At 40.8% G+C, this 16,136-nt stretch overlaps 1 protein-coding gene across 2 annotated transcripts in view; it reads right to left on the reverse strand.

Annotated features, from left to right (window-relative positions):
* capt (adenylyl cyclase-associated protein 1) overlaps positions 1-9,283 on the reverse strand; it is a 236,670-nt gene extending 227,387 nt beyond the window's left edge. The window contains exon 1 of one of the 2 annotated variants that reach the window (XM_070091785.1): positions 9,124-9,283. The gene's annotated coding sequence lies outside the window, so the exon portion shown is untranslated. Of the gene's footprint in view, positions 1-8,852; positions 8,971-9,123 lie in introns of those variants that run through there. The other variant, XM_070091787.1, reaches the window with a different exon arrangement.
* Positions 9,284-16,136: the final 6,853 nt, after the last annotated feature.

A 16,136-nucleotide genomic window follows, 5' to 3' on the forward strand; every position in this document is an offset into this window, starting at 1 on the left:
TACTCTCATCATCATTCAACACTTTCACTTCACTCGCACAAAATCACTGTCTTTGCAGAGGCACTCAGATACAGCAGTTTAGAAGTCCTTCCAAACTGTCAATACCCCAAACCCCTCCTTTAAAGTGCAGGCATTGTACTTCCCATTTCCAGGACTGAAGTCAGCTAACCGATTTCCCTAAATCCCTTCACTAAATATTACCCTGCTCACACTCCAACAGCTCATCAGATCCCAAAAACCATTTGTCTCCATTCACCTCTAACATGCTCACACAGGCTTGCTGGAAGTCCAAGCTCCTCGCCCACAAAACCTCCTTTACCCCCCTCCGTTCAACCTTTCTGAGGACGACCCCTACCCCTCCTTCCTTCCCCTACAGATTTATATGCTCTCCAAGTCATTCTACTTTGATCCATTCTCTAAATGACCAAACAACCTCAACAACACTTCTTCAGCCCTCTGACTAATACTTTTAATACCTCCACACCTCCTCCTAATTTTCACACTCCAAATTCTCTGCATAATATTTACATCACACACATTGCCCTTAGGACATCTCCACTGCCTCCAGCTGCCTCCTCACTGCAGCATTTACAACCCAAGCTTCACACCCATATAAGTGTTGGTACCACTATACTTTCATACATTTCCTTCTTTGCCTCCATAGATAACGTTTTTTGTCTCCACAGATACCTCAATGCATCACTCACCTTTTTTTCCTTCATCAATTCTATGGTTAACCTCATCCTTCATAAACCCATCCGCTGACAAGTCAACTCCCAAATATCTGAAAACATTCACTTCTTCCAAACTCCCTCTTTCCAATGTGATGTCCAATCTTTCTTTATCGCTGGATACTTTCATCACCTTACTCTCACCTATGTTCACTTTCAACTTTCTACCTTTACACATCCTAAACTTATGTGTATGCTGTTAATACCATACATGCCTTGGAAAACATGAGTTAGGTATGAAAGAACTCTCGTGAGCAGGATTTGCTCTCATTTACCTAGAATGGCAAGTGAGGGAGTTTGAAAAAATCTGCAGAATATACTAACCAAATTTATGCATTATTTTGTTATAAAGACTTACAGCTTGTAACATTAAGTTTTTCTCACACACTAACAAAATTAGTGACTACACTTTTTGAATGGTCACCAAATCACTGTGCGAGTCTTCTTTTTTTGCAATTTCTGAAAAATTCAATAAGTTTTCTTCACTTGAGCTTGCACCACTGCTGCCTTTGTTATTATACATACAAATCACCTTGATTCAACTTGAATTATCACATTTCCCTGCCATACTACCAGATGTGGTACTGGACTTTAACATTTCTGTGCTCCATTACAGTAGACCCCCTGTTTTCATAATTAATCCGTTCCAGAAGGTTGGCCGAAAACTGAAGTAATATTTCCCATAAGAAATAACGTAAAACCAATCAATCCGTTTCACTCAAAAATGTTAACAAAAAATACATACTAAAGTTTTACATACAGAAAACAATGAGAATAAATACAAGTGACTAATTTTAATGATAAATGAACATTACATGCCTTTATTGAAGACTCTTGTTGGTGAGTAGTATTTATTTGTAATCCCAGACGGACTACATCCCAGTGTATACCTACTGGCTACACACACTGTGGCCTACAGCCATATTACCATTGACGTACCATGTTCACAGAGTTTAATCGTTTCTAACAACTACCTTCATATGCCATCAAAAACAAAGGGAGAAGTAATGAATAATTCATGCCAAGAATTGTAAACAAAAGCTTATGTATTAAGGGTGGTTAGTGGGCCAATGCAAATTCATAGTTTTCTCTAACGCTGGACCAGAGAAAACGTAATGTTTATCCTCCACCGCATATAAACACTGCATGTTTATATGCTATGTAACGCCTTTCTTTCATAATTTCGAAGAAAATATCACAGATGGATTAATGAAAATGTCTATATTAACCTAAAATGAGACATTTAATGTGCCCAAAAGCAAGTCACGAACGTATGAGTGGCCCAGGCGCACGTGTCTGGTACCAACGATTTCCGAGGGGATGTACGAAACCCCCCCGGGGGGGAAATTTCGCTGAAAAAAATGCTCGAAATCTGAATTGTACGATTTTCGCACTGGCCAAAAACCGGGGGTCCACTGTACTGCCAAGTAGTGGAGTACAGAAAAAGTCTGCACCCAATAATGAAACTTATTTTAAGATCTAAACATTGGATCACAGGAAATTTCAGTGTTCTATGATTTTTGCATCACCCAGAAATACGTACACTTATGTCATGTACAATTTAGAGGTTGTTTTTGATAGTTTGGTAATACTGTATCAACAAATAGCAAATAATTTTGCATTATTTGCAGTAAAAATTCATAGGGCCTCTAGGAATTTGCAGTTGGTTCCACTTTTTGCCTTTTATGCATTCCTGAAAATTTTAACTTGATTGTTTGAAACTTGGAATCTGTTCCCAAAGACATCCATGTTATAATTAGAGATTCATTCCTAAACAATAATATTCCATGTCTAATTTCATCAATATTTTAAACCATGAAATTAAAAATCTGTACAATACTCAGATGAATACCCCTTTTTCTCCCCCTTCTCATTCCTTATCTTCTCTTTCTTAACCTTCCTCCCACTCTTCCATTTACTACCACCCCTTCTCGCATCATATCTGATACAACATAGCATAGACAGACTGCTGCTTCCCCCTTTCTCCTCAATCTCTCAATATATCTACCTCTCTCTCTATACCACAAACAATTTATAGCGGACCCTCAACTAACGGCGGCATCAAGTAACGGCAAATTCGTCTAACGGCGCTCTTTGGCGTAAAAAAATGGCTCTACCAACAGTGAAAAACTTGTCTAACGATGTTCGTCCCGAACTCGTCCATGGGGCCGGAGCGTGGCCTGAGTGGGCCCAGCCACTCCAAGACTCCATATACAGCCAGTGTGCCAGTGTTTACAAGCCGTTTCGGTCGATTCCAAGTGTACCTGCAATATATTTTGTATTATTCCAGTGTCTTTAGTGCTTGTAACCGCTAAATAAGCCACCATGAGCTCAAAGAAAGTTTCTAGTGCCAGCCCTGTGATAAAGAAGGAAAGAAACAATAAAATTCAAGAAAAAACTAGTAGCAAAGTACCAAAGTGGAGGAGGAAGAGAGAGGGGAGAATGTACGTTCTGCAGTGATTCAGTGATTCTACGATATGTATGATACTAAAGCAGCAGCGATAAAGTGTAGAATTAACAGAGTAGCAAGTGAGTTAATCGAGTAAGCAATAGAAAAACGACACGAAAGTAACTCTCCAATGTTGTTGGATGTGTGTACATCCGCTGAACATACGCCGGCCTGCTATCTTCCAGTACCCTAAACCTCTGCCAGCATCTCCTCCATCAAACTAACTAATTAAACTAACATCTCCAAGGTAAGTGTAAATATAAAAGTGTAAGCATAAAAGTATTAAGTGTAAATATAAAAGGACCCCAATGGAAATACGTAAGTCACTGACTTTTTTTGGGTTAACCTAGGTACTTCACACATGCTGCTATGTATGATAATCTATATAACTATTTGTGTATACCTGAATAAACTTACTTATTTATAAATTAAAATGTAAATATTTCTTATCTATAAATTACATACATTGTTTAAGTGTGATGATGGTGCTAGCAAAATCCTCCACCACCACCAACACAGCTTCTCTCAGTGGTGGCCCTTAAACCCAACAATAACACTTACAACATTTACTCCTCTCATACATTATGGCAAATTTTATTCATTCTAGAGTAAATATATAATGTTTCTATGTTATTAATATTGTTTATAATGTCATATTAGATGAATTGTGATAGATAAATAAGCCGTAGAGATGATATTAGTTATATTGAAGCAAAATAAACTTGTTTTCCTCTTGCCTCCTATGTGTCTGTCATACACCAACAAGTTGAGTCAGTAAAGTCAATAAAGGTAAGTGTGATGTTAAATGTTCATTTATCCATTTTATTAGTGCTTTATATTTATTTGTCATTGTTTTCTGTATGTATATTTATATTTAATCTTTAAAAAAAATATTTTTTGTTAATACTTTTGGCTGTCTGACAGATTAATTGGATTTCCATTATTTCTTATGGGGAAAATTAATTCGACTAACGGCTAGCTCTCTGGAATGGATTAATGCAGTTGGTTGAGGGTCCACTGTATGTATTTATCATATACATTATACATACATACGCATACACAGTAGACTGACGATTAAGACATGATCTAAGACGTTTTTGCTATGTGGTTTTTCAACCATGATGGCATGATGTTTATGATGGTGTAAACACAGGCAAAAATAAAAGCTGAAATAACAGATGTAATCAATAATTTCCTAACTATGCATTGTTGTACTTTCAACAATCATTCACTTACTCTAGTAAGTTATAAGTACAGTAATTTAAGAGAAAATGAAAGCATTGCCATGATAAATATTTGTTTGAGGTTCACTGAACCATCACAGTACACACCATTTATAGTGTGTGTATATATAAATTGTTTATCACCATGGGAGTCATAGGATAACTGAGAAATATGACTAAATTAGTTTTCTGTACATGCTGAAAAAATGATGAAGAAACCTTCTCAGGTTTTCTATTTTTTTTCATATTTTTTGGGATAACCTGCATTCATATTATCATGGGTATTATTCCAAGCATTTTTTTTTTAACAAGTCGGCAGTCTCCCACCGAGGCAGGGTGACCCAAAAAAGAAAGAAAATCCCCAAAAAGAAAATACTTTCATCATCGTTCAACACTTTCACCTCACTCACACATAATCACTGTTTTTGCAGAAGTGCTCAGAACACAACAGTTCAGAAGCATATACATGTACATCTAATGATATACAACATATCCCTCCAAACTGCTAATATCCCAAACCCCTCCTTTAGAGTGCAAGCACTGTACTTCTCATTTCCAGGACTCAAGTCCGGCTATATAAATATAACCGGTTTCCCTGAATCCCTTCACTTAATATTACCCTGCTCACACTCCAACATATTCCAAGCATATCTAGTCAAAAATCTTAGTCTTAAGGCTGGAAATAAATGGTATTTTTACTGATGTTTGCAGGAGATTGTGGTCATGGTGGAGGCAGGCAATCGTTGTGTAACTGCCCATCCTAGGTTTGTACAGGTATAGTACAGAATTACATCAACCCTCCCCACATACTTCAATAACAAGCAATGACTACTGCAATGCAACGAATAGAAAACTTAAAAAATTCAGTTCATTTCAGACTTTTTTTAATAGACACCATTTTCATGAACCTAACTACCATCTTATCAACAGTCACCTTTGTGTGATCACACATATACATATGTGGTTGCAGAGGTTGATTTACAGCTCCTGGCCCCACCTGGAGCTGTGTGTGTAAAATAAAATAAAGATATTCAGTTGCAGAGGTTGATAGGATGTGTAAAAGAAGGAAATTAAAAGTGAATATAGGAGAGAGTAAGGTGATGAAGATAACCAAAAAGTTAGGTAATGGAAGACTGGATATCAGATTGGAGGGAGAGAATATGGAGGAGGTGAATGTAATCAGATATTTGGGAGTGGACGTGTCAGCAGATGGGTCTTTGAAAGATGAGGTGAATCGCAGAATTGACGAGGTAAAAAAAGGTGAGCGGTGCACTGAGGAGACAAAGAACTTTATGCATGAAAGCAAAGAGGGAAATGTATGAGAGTATAATTATACCAATGTATAAAGTGTGAGGCAAGGGTGACGAATGTTGCAACAAGGAGAAGGCTGGAGGCAGTGGAGATGTCATGTCTGAGGACAATGTGTGGTGTGAATATAATGCAGAGAATCCATTGTCTGAAGATTAGGAGGAGGTGTGGGATTACCAAAACTATTATCCAGAGGACTGAGGAGGGGTTACTGAGATGGTTTGGACATTTAGAGAATGACTTCGAGAGTGTATAAATCTGTAGTATGGGAAAGGCGGGGTAGGGGTCGGCCTAGGAAAGGTTGGGGGGAGGGGGTAGAGGAGGTTTTGTGTGCGAGGGGCCTGGATTTCCAGCAGGCATGCGTGAGCGTGTTAGATAGGAGCAAATGGAGACAAATGGTTTTTAGGGCTTGACATGCTGTTGGAGTGTAAGCAAAATAACATTTATGAAGGGATTCAGGGAAACCGGCAGGCCGTACTTGATTCCTAGAGATGGGAAGTACAGTGCCAGCACTCTGAAGGAGGGGTGGTAATGTTGCAGTTTCACAACTGTAGTGTAATGCTTATGGCAAGACTGATGGAGTAAATGATGATTTAAGTTTTTCATTTTCGGGCCACCCTGCCTTGGTTGTAAACGGCTGATGTGTTAATAAAAAAAAAATATATATATATATACAGTGGAACCTTGGTATACGACCAGCTCCCTACTTGAACAAAGTTCAGCACTAGACCAAAGAAATACAACGTGCCATAACTTCGGAAAATTATTTTGCGTTTTTTTGCATTTTTTTTTTTTGTATTATTTGTATAAATAAGTCACCATGGGGCCTACGACAATTAGTGATAACAGCCAACCAAACAGAAAATTGGTTGGGAAGAACTTGTTCGATACTCGAACGGAGCAGCACCCAAACAGCCTTCTGGAATGAATTAAGGTCATATACAGAGGTTCCACTGCATATATAATTAACCCTTAAATGGTCCAAACAAATCGACGTTCAAATTCGTAGTGCTACAAAAGTAGATCTACTTTTAACATTTTCAAATGTAACAAAAAAAAAAAAGTAGATAAAAGTTTTTTTACACGTTTTCAAATGTAAAACCAAAAAGATGATCTACATTTTTTTACATATACTTTCAGATGTTGAAAAAACGTATTTATACGTTTGGACTATTTAAGGGTTAATAACAACTCTGCGACTAGCTGAGGACTTGAACCCATGTCATTTTGGCCCGCCTCATGGTGAGCGAAATTCACACGACACTAACCCACAGGACTACTCGATCCTACAAGAATGACGTACCCAACAGAGCTAGGAGTTTTACCGTGATTCGAGGACATACGGTGGTGTGGGTGCCTCTGAGCTAATTTCATTCTACTCCCCTCTTACCTAGAGTTTACCTGGAGAGGGTTTTGGGGGTCAATGCCCCCGCAGCTCGGTCTGAGACCAGGCCTCACAGTGGATCTGGGTCTGATCAACCAGGCTGTTACTACTGGCCGCAAGCAAGTTGACGTACGAACCACAGCCCGGTTGGTCAGGTACTGACTTTAGGTGCCTGTACAGTGCCTTCTTAAAGACAGCCAGGGGTCTATTCGTAGTCCCCCTTATGTAGGCTGGGAGGCAGTTGAACAGTCTTGGACCCCAGACACTTATTGTGTTGTCTCTCAATGTACTCGTTGCGCCCCTGCTTTTCATTGGGGGAATGTTGTATCTCCTGCCAAGTCTTCTGATTTCATCAAGAGTGATTTTCGTGTGCAGGTTTGGTACCAATCCATCCACAAGCAGTATGATATATATTATTGTAACCACAAACGAGTGGTATTCAATCAGTAACACTGCAACTAGCCGAAGACTCGAACACATGTCATTTTGGCCCGCCTCATGTTGAGCGCTAGTACACCAAACAGGGAGAAGAATGAAATTAGCTCAGAGGCACCCACACCACCGTATGTCCTCGGTCACGGTAAAACACAAAGCTCTGCTGGGTGCGTGATTCTTGTAGGATTGATTGATCCTGTGGGTTAGAGCGTCGTATAAATTTTGCTCACCATGAGGCAGGCAAAAAATATGGGTTCGAGTCCTCGGCAAGTCGCAGTGTTGTTATTGATTAAATACAACTCATTCATGGTTACAATAATATATATATTGCTTGTGGAGGCTAGTACACCAAATGGTGAGATATTAGGTGCCAGGCCACATAGTGTGAGAAATACTGAGGATATTACATGCCACAGCTGTAGTGTGTGAGGGAGGATTGTGGTACCAGCAAACTAAGCTGCCACACATCAAACACTGATCGCATGTAGGAGACATCAATGTACAGTAATTATTAAATAATTTTTAAATCTACATTTTTAGACCAACCTCTACCAAAGAAATGTTGACATGCATAAAATAAACATGCACAAAATATTAAGGTAATTGGTGCAAAATACAAAAAATTGTAATTCCATAAAAGGACAAGAGCAACTAATGAGTTATTACATCTTGCTTTCCAGGAGCTTTATAAAGCAATACAGGTATCCTGGATCAATAAAACTCCCCGAGAACAAAACAGTCATAAATACATTAGTTATTTTTGTATATTTTTTTTACCAGATAAACTGTTTATAATTGTACCAATACAGGTATTTGAACATGGTATAAAATTCAACTTTAACAAAATCATAATTGTTGAATCTACAATTCTTGACCAGTTTCTACCAAATAAATATGAGCCCCACCACAAATGTATAAAATGAACATAACATAAAATATGAATGCATTTATTAAAAAAAATGGAAAATAATTTCTTTTCATTATTTGGAATATTCACATAATGGAAATTACTTTAAACATATATAATTGTTTCTTAAGAAATTTCAGCTGCCTGCACAGAGCTGTCATAAGCTAGCAATAAGTGCAGGTAATTCCCAATGGAATTAAGTCACTGACTTTTTTGGGTTATCCTAGATAATTTATGTATAGTAATTGTACTTATGTGCATGTGTGCCTAAATAAACTTACTTAATTACCTACTTAATTACATGTAAAGGTCGAGGCATTAAACCAGCGCCACCAGACACCCACACACACCTCAACCTACACCAAAAATCTAGCATTTTACCCATAAATCCACAAGAAACTTGTCAGATACTTACCTTAGGTAGAGTGATGTCTTGAAGACTAGCAATTCCTTCAAGATATCAGCTGTCAAGTGCCTGATAAAGTCCACTGGGACCCCCGCAACACACCCCCTAACCAGTATTCCCTCCATTTACTCACATTTAGCATCACCATACACACCACAGCAACCTGTAACTGCAGCTACATCAGTGCTTGAGCGTGTGACACGCCGGTAATATTAACCTGGTACATACTTGCAGCAAAAATACAGGATTAAAGAGAGAAGTGTCAACTTTGTTTACTTACCAAGGATGGCTGCTCCTCTAGGCTGTTCAAATCAGCTTCCACCTCCTCGCACCACAATTTTCACAACTTCTCGGTTAAATAAAACCCTGAAATACTTTCTGATTTTAAAAGTATAATTATGCAACTGTTTTGCAAATCCAGTTTATTGTTTTACAGTGTAGAGAGAGTTTTGTGATGGTGCATTAGTGTAGAGTTTATGAAGGGAGGAGCCGGGTCGCCGGGGGAGAGATATCACTGGGTCTTCAACAATCTCTATACTCATTTCCTGTTCTACCTCACTTTTCCATTTCTATTCGCTGCTCGAACCTGTGTAGTGACTCCTTTTATAGCATCAGTTTCGTAGCTGGTTTCACATGATAAAGCCAATTCGTCGATTTATATCTATTATATATTTTCTTAAGTTTCACTTAATTCCATCACTATGGACTTGCATTTTCCAATCAATGTGCGCTACATTACTTTTTTTTTTAACACGTCACCTCTATGACAAAGTTTTTACTATCGTTATCAATGAATGATCCACGGTTTTTGCGCGTCCTGTGAATATCAAAGGTAATTTTCATTTTTAAAAAAAACCCTTAAAAACTACGTACAATAAAATGCATTTCTTGCCAAGCTAAGGTTATGTCGGTGGGTGTGAACAGTAACTGGATGGGTGACCCCATGGACTCGGATGAGGGCTTGGGGTTCGATCCTATTAAGTTTAATGAGGCACAGGTACACACAAGTACAATTATCATAGTGTAAATTACCTAGAATAACCCAGAAAAAGTCTAACAACAAGTGGATATGCTGGGTGTGTCTCCTGGTACCTGTTGCTCCTCTTTACCTACCAGTATTTAAATAGGTACCTGGATGTTAGCCCACTGTTGTGGGTGGTATCCTAAGGAAGAGCTCCAAGGATCCCAGTGAAACGAGCCAGTGTTTTTAATCTGTTATCCTGGGTTAATAACCCGAATAAAATCTTCATTACCTTCCTCCTCCTAATATCTAGATTATAATAATAAAAACTAAGCATTAAACCCAAAATCCTAATGTCCAGAGGCGTCGATAACTCATAGGCTTTCTGTTGCTAATAGTACGTAAGTATATATCTTAAAGAGAATGTGTATATTTCAAGGTGTCGAGAGAGTGAACCTACATCTGAGTGGTATTATTAATAACACCTTTATGGGGGAACGCTAAACCCGTAGGAGTCATCCAGTACCTGGTGGAATGGAAGGCATTCAGAGTGGACTTAGCAATTACAACAGAATGAGCGCAGGTTTAAGTCCCGGGCAGAGAAACATTGAAAAGTCTGTAGTACGTATTAAAGTTACGAGGATAAGTCTGTCACTAATATTCTTTTGCAGGAAACAAATATTTTGGTGTATACAGTGTTATACTATCAGTCTTAGTGATCGCTCATGCATTAAGACAGATGGTCAACACAGGTGTTGAACATCTGTCTTATTCATCGACTTGTCAGCTTTATATACCATTACTGTTACCATACCAAACCTGCACACGAAAATCACTCCATATGAAAGCAAAAGACTCGGCAGGAGATGCAACATTCCCCCGATGAACAGCAGGGGCGCCACGAGTACACTGAGAGAGAACACAATAAGTGTCCAGGGTCCAAGACTGTTCAATTGCCTCCAGCATACATAAGGGGGATTACCAATAGACCCCTGGCTGTCTTTAAGAAGGCATTGGACAGGCACCTGGAGTTTACCTGGAGAGAGTTCCGGGGGTCAACGCCCCCGCGGCCCGGTCTGTGACCAGGCCTCCTGGTGGATCAGAGCCTGATCAACCAGGCTGTTGCTGCTGGCTGCACGCAAACCAACGTACGAGCCACAGCCCGGCTGGTCAGGAACCGACTTTAGGTGCTTGTCCAGTGCCAGCTTGAAGACTGCCAGGGGTCTGTTGGTAATCCCCCTTATGTATGCTGGGAGGCAGTTGAACAGTCTCGGGCCCCTGACACTTATTGTATGGTCTCTTAACGTGCTAGTGACACCCCTGCTTTTCATTGGGGGGATGTTGCATCGTCTGCCAAGTCTTTTGCTTTCGTAGTGAGTGATTTTCGTGTGCAAGTTCGGTACTAGTCCCTCTAGGATTTTCCAGGTGTATATAATCATGCATCTCTCCCGCCTGCGTTCCAGGGAATACAGTTTTAGGAACCTCAAGCGCTCCCAGTAATTAAGGTGTTTTATCTCCGTTATGCGCGCCGTGAAGGTTCTCAGTACATTTTCTAGGTCAGCAATTTCACCTGCCTTGAAAGGTGCTGTTAGTGTGCAGCAATACTCCAGCCTAGATAGAACAAGTGACCTGAAGAGTGTCATCATGGGCTTGGCCTCCCTAGTTTTGAAGGTTCTCATTATCCATCCTGTCATTTTTCTAGCAGATGTGATTGATACAATGTTATGGTCCTTGAAGGTGAGATCCTCCGACATGATCACTCCCAGGTCTTTGACGTTGGTGTTTCGCTCTATTTTGTGGCCAGAATTTGTTTTGTACTCTGATGAAGATTTAATTTCCTCGTGTTTACCATATCTGAGTAATTGAAATTTCTCATCTTTGAACTTCATATTGTTTTCTGCAGCCCACTGAAAGATTCGGTTGATGTCCGCCTGGAGCCTTGCAGTGTCTGCAATGGAAGACACTGTCATGCAGATTCGGGTGTCATCTGCAAAGGAAGACACGGTGCTGTGGCTGACATCCTTGTCTATGTCGGATATGAGGATGAGGAACAAGATGGGAGCGAGTACTGTGCCTTGTAGAACAGAGCTTTTCACCGTAGCTGCCTCGGACTTTACTCTGTTGACGACTACTCTCTGTGTTCTGTTAGTGAGGAAATTATAGATCCATCGACCGACCTTTCCCGTTATTCCTTTAGCACGCATTTTGTGCGCTATTACGCCATGGTCGCACTTGTCGAAGGCTTTTGCAAAGTCTGTATTCTTTTTTTCTTCTAGTGCATTTAGGACCTTGTCGTAGTGATCCAATAGTTGAGACAGACAGGAGCGACCTGTTCTAAACCCATGTTGCCCTGGGTTGTGTAACTGATGGGTTTCTAGATGGGTGGTGATCTTGCTTCTTAGGACCCTTTCAAAGATTTTTATGATATGGGATGTTTTCAGTTTTGCCTCTTTTACCCTCTGTTTTCTTTTTTTGCCAAAGGGGCGTTCTCTTTCTTTTTTCTCCCTCCTTTTCTTGGGAATAAGCCTTGTGCATACACATTAGTTAATCTTTCTAGGCATAATTGGGGGTCTGTTTTTAAGTATATTTTCCCCACTTCAGTTGGACGGTTTTATTGGCCCCCTTTTATTTTTTTTTTAAAGTTGAATTTGGGGGGTCCCCCCTCTGACTAACCCATTATGTCGTCGGGGGCCACATGCAACCTAAATTATGTTGTGATCTGAGTATTTTTTTTTGATAGGTGTTTTCTTATAGATCATCATTGTTAGTAAAAGGGGGTCGGTTACCCCAGTCTAAAATCATTTTTTGCTGGTTTTTTTGAATTTTTTGAGAAAATTTTAAAAACCCCCGGGGAGTTGAGTTTTATCCAATGCCTCCCGGTGTTTTGCAACAATATTTTGCTATTTCCCCCATTTTTGCCTTGTTGAAATCCCCCCGGGGCAAGATGTTGGGTGGGGGGCTGGAAGGTTTTCAGACGTTAATTTTTCGTGTTTGGAATTCCAAGATGTTGCATCCCGGGGGCTTTAGCTATCCAAGCTGGTTTTGGGTTTTCGCCCCCTAAAAATTCCCCTCATCATTTTAGGCATTTGAGTTCTGTCAAACAAGTGCCTCAATTCAGGCCCCTTTTTCCCCTTTTTCTGTCACATCTGTATAGGTTGTAACCTGGGATCCAATTTTGTTGTCCAATGATCCTTTTTGTGGGTCTCAGTGAAACCCGGGAAAATTGCCTTTCCTCTGCAAAGGGCCCCCTGAAAGGTATTTTGTTGTTTGTTGCGCTTTTCCCCTTTTTTGCAAAAAAAATGTTATCGGACTGGTGGTATTTTGGTACTGGGGGGGTTTTTTTTTGGCATTAGTATCTGTATCTGTTGGTTTTTGGGGTGGAGGCCATCACTGTGGTTCCCCTCCAGGAATGACTGGTTTTTTGATTTTGTTTCCTGCCCGTTTTTTTTCCCTTTCCCGGTAAAACCCCTCCCTCTTGGTGGCTGGGCTCCCAGGTTTCCTCCGGGTGTTTTTATCTTTGTCCCCCTTTGATGGTATGTGGGAATTTAAGTTTCAAGTCTTTCTGTACTGAAGGGTAAAATTCAGGTGGCTTACAGGAAGGGAGTTTTTCATTTTCCCGTTGTCTATGGGGAAAGGCATTTCCTGGGTGGTCATGTTCGTCCCATCTGTTTCCCGTTTATCCGAATACCGAGTCATAGTAATACGGGGTTTTTTTTTTTTGGTTTTTGTGACTGTATTCCTGTTGGGTGTTTCCTGTCTTCTTCTATCCTTACCCAACAATGGGCTCCACATTTGTTTTTGAATATATCCTCCTTTCTGTGGGGTCCTCTTGTTCTATTTCCCGGTATTTCTAGTTTGCAAATTTGGTTTTTTCTTATCTTTGACTACACTTGTTTCCCCATGGCTCCTGTCCCTATCGGTCATTCATTACCTTTGTATAATTGACTACCTGGACAAAAACTCCCGCTTACCTTTCTGTCTGGACAGCATCTCCAGCTTCCCCCATTCTGTCTCCCGGACCCCCATCCAACCACCATTACTGTCTCCCAGGACAGCACCTCCAGCTTCCCTTTTTTCTCCCCGGAAGCACCTCCGCCCCCCTTCTGTTTCCCCGGGCCTTCACCCCATTTCGCTCCGGGATATTCCCCCACAGTTTCCCCCGGCCCCCTATCAAGCGTACCATTCAGGGGCTTTTTTTGTTTTCCCCTCTGTTGTAGCTTAGGGTTTTTTGAAAACGCTTTTATGTTGACCCCTTTTTTTCCCTTGATTTTGTCCACAGATTTATCTCATTTGGGGATCCCAAAACACTTCCCTGTTTTTAAAACTGCTTGTAGCTAGTTCTTGGATATTTCCGGGGCGTGAACCCAAATTTCCCCAGAAATGAATTTTTGCATGTGGGAAACCCGTTTTTTTGACTGACCACGACCACGCTTCATAATGATTTGAATGGTTGATTTACTGCAATTCTACAACCTCTTGAATATTCTATTAATAACCTGCTGGTGGTCCGAAACCGTTTGAAACCATCAGGGGTTGGACCGTCAAAAGGGTTGGCCCGTCGAGTTGGACCCGTCAGGGTTGGACAGTCTTCTGATCTATCAGTGGGGCCCAAAACCATACTTGGGGTTTGACTATTTTGAAGGGTCTCTGGGAAAATTTTCTCCCGGTAATATGGTTTTTTGATAAAAAGATAATTTGAAGAGCGTGGCTGGCCTCCTCAATAAAAACAGTCGACCCCCACCTTTGTTTATCAATGGGGCTGTACCCAACCTTCTCTTTTTTTTTTTTTTTCCGTCTCACCAAAAAATTGCTATATTATCACTATAGTTGACGGGTTTGGAAATTTTGGAGGAAGGGCGTTTTTTCTGTAGTAATAATTGCTTCTCGTTGTGTATATTCGCCCGCTGGTAACAAAGGTTATATAAAAATTCAAGTAACGCCCGGTATTTAAAGAAGAAACCTTTAAAGAAAAATCCTCCACTTCTAAAATACCATTATAATAAATGGATTTATTGCTACCCCAACACTGTATTCTGCTATTTCACTTTTTTATCTTTCCCGGGTTATATCGGTTGGGGTTGGGTTTCTTGGTCCCCCTTTATGGAAATTTAAGTTGGGAAATTTTGGGGAATGCTCCTCGTGACCCGGGCAGTACCGGCCAACCGGGGGGTGGTTTTTCGTCCCGCTTGCGTGTGGAGCAACCGCGGGCCCGGTTGATCGAAACCCCGATCCACCACGAGGCCTGGGCTCCCGACCGGGCCGCCCCCGGGCCGTTTACCCAAAAAACCCCCAGGTAATACTGGCCATGCAACATTGTAAGGCTGCCGAATTTTTTTATAATTTTTTTAAATTAAATTAATTTCAAAAAAACCCCAAGGAAAGTATTTAGAGATTGTATAATCAAGGGGGGCTAAACCCATGGGATTATCAGCGTCCCGTGGGGGAAATTTTGGAAGATATTCAAAAGGGTTAATTCAGGGAACTAAACACAGATGGGAGGGGAAAAATCAAAGGGGGCTCTTCCTCAACATCCTTTCTTCACACACCTGCCTGCTCCTGTCTTTTCCCCACGTGCTTCTCTCTTTTTTTTAGCTTCGTTCAAGTTTTTAGGTGGGGCGGGGTCGGGGTTTAAATTTTTGGAAAGGGTAAACCAGTGTGGATCACTCAGAAAAAAAAGGGAAAGATTTAATGCTCCCCCTTACCCCTTTAGCATCCCCTTTCATTACCCCTTTTCCCCGATCCTTGACTAAACACAGTCAGTTTTTTTTTCCCCCATTGTAACTGTCCCTAGGATAGAAAATTTTCATTATTATTATTATAATCATGGGGAAAAAAAAATAAACCCGTAGGATTATACAGCGCCTATGGGGATGGAAGGCATTCAGGCTTAATTCAGGGAACTGGAGCACAGATCCAACTGGAGCACGGATCCAATTCCCTAGATCAAGAGCCCCTCACCAGCGTCAAGGAGCCTTCCTTGAGGGAGTAGGATAGGGTTACAGCACACAAGGATGTATCCAATCAAAAATCCTCCCTCTTTAAAAATTAAATTTTGACGCACAACAGTTTTGACGTGCAGCCAGCAGTAACAGCCTGGTTGATCAGGCCCTGCTCCACCAGAAGGCTTGGTCGTGGACCGGGCCGCGGGGCGTTGATCCCCTATACCCTCCAGGTAGTCATGAACACCCTAACGGCTAACTGATCAGAAACTGTACTGTGATTTGGGACTGACGATCGTCCCTTCATCACTCCTTGTGCTGAGTGATCCACACGGGTTTATCGCTTCACGAAATACAATACAGCACAACCTTAGCTTCGACAGCATCGGCATG

The sequence above is a fragment of the Cherax quadricarinatus genome, chromosome 37 (genome assembly GCF_038502225.1).
Source record: "Cherax quadricarinatus isolate ZL_2023a chromosome 37, ASM3850222v1, whole genome shotgun sequence".
In the NCBI taxonomy this organism is placed as follows: Eukaryota; Metazoa; Arthropoda; class Malacostraca; order Decapoda; family Parastacidae; genus Cherax; species Cherax quadricarinatus.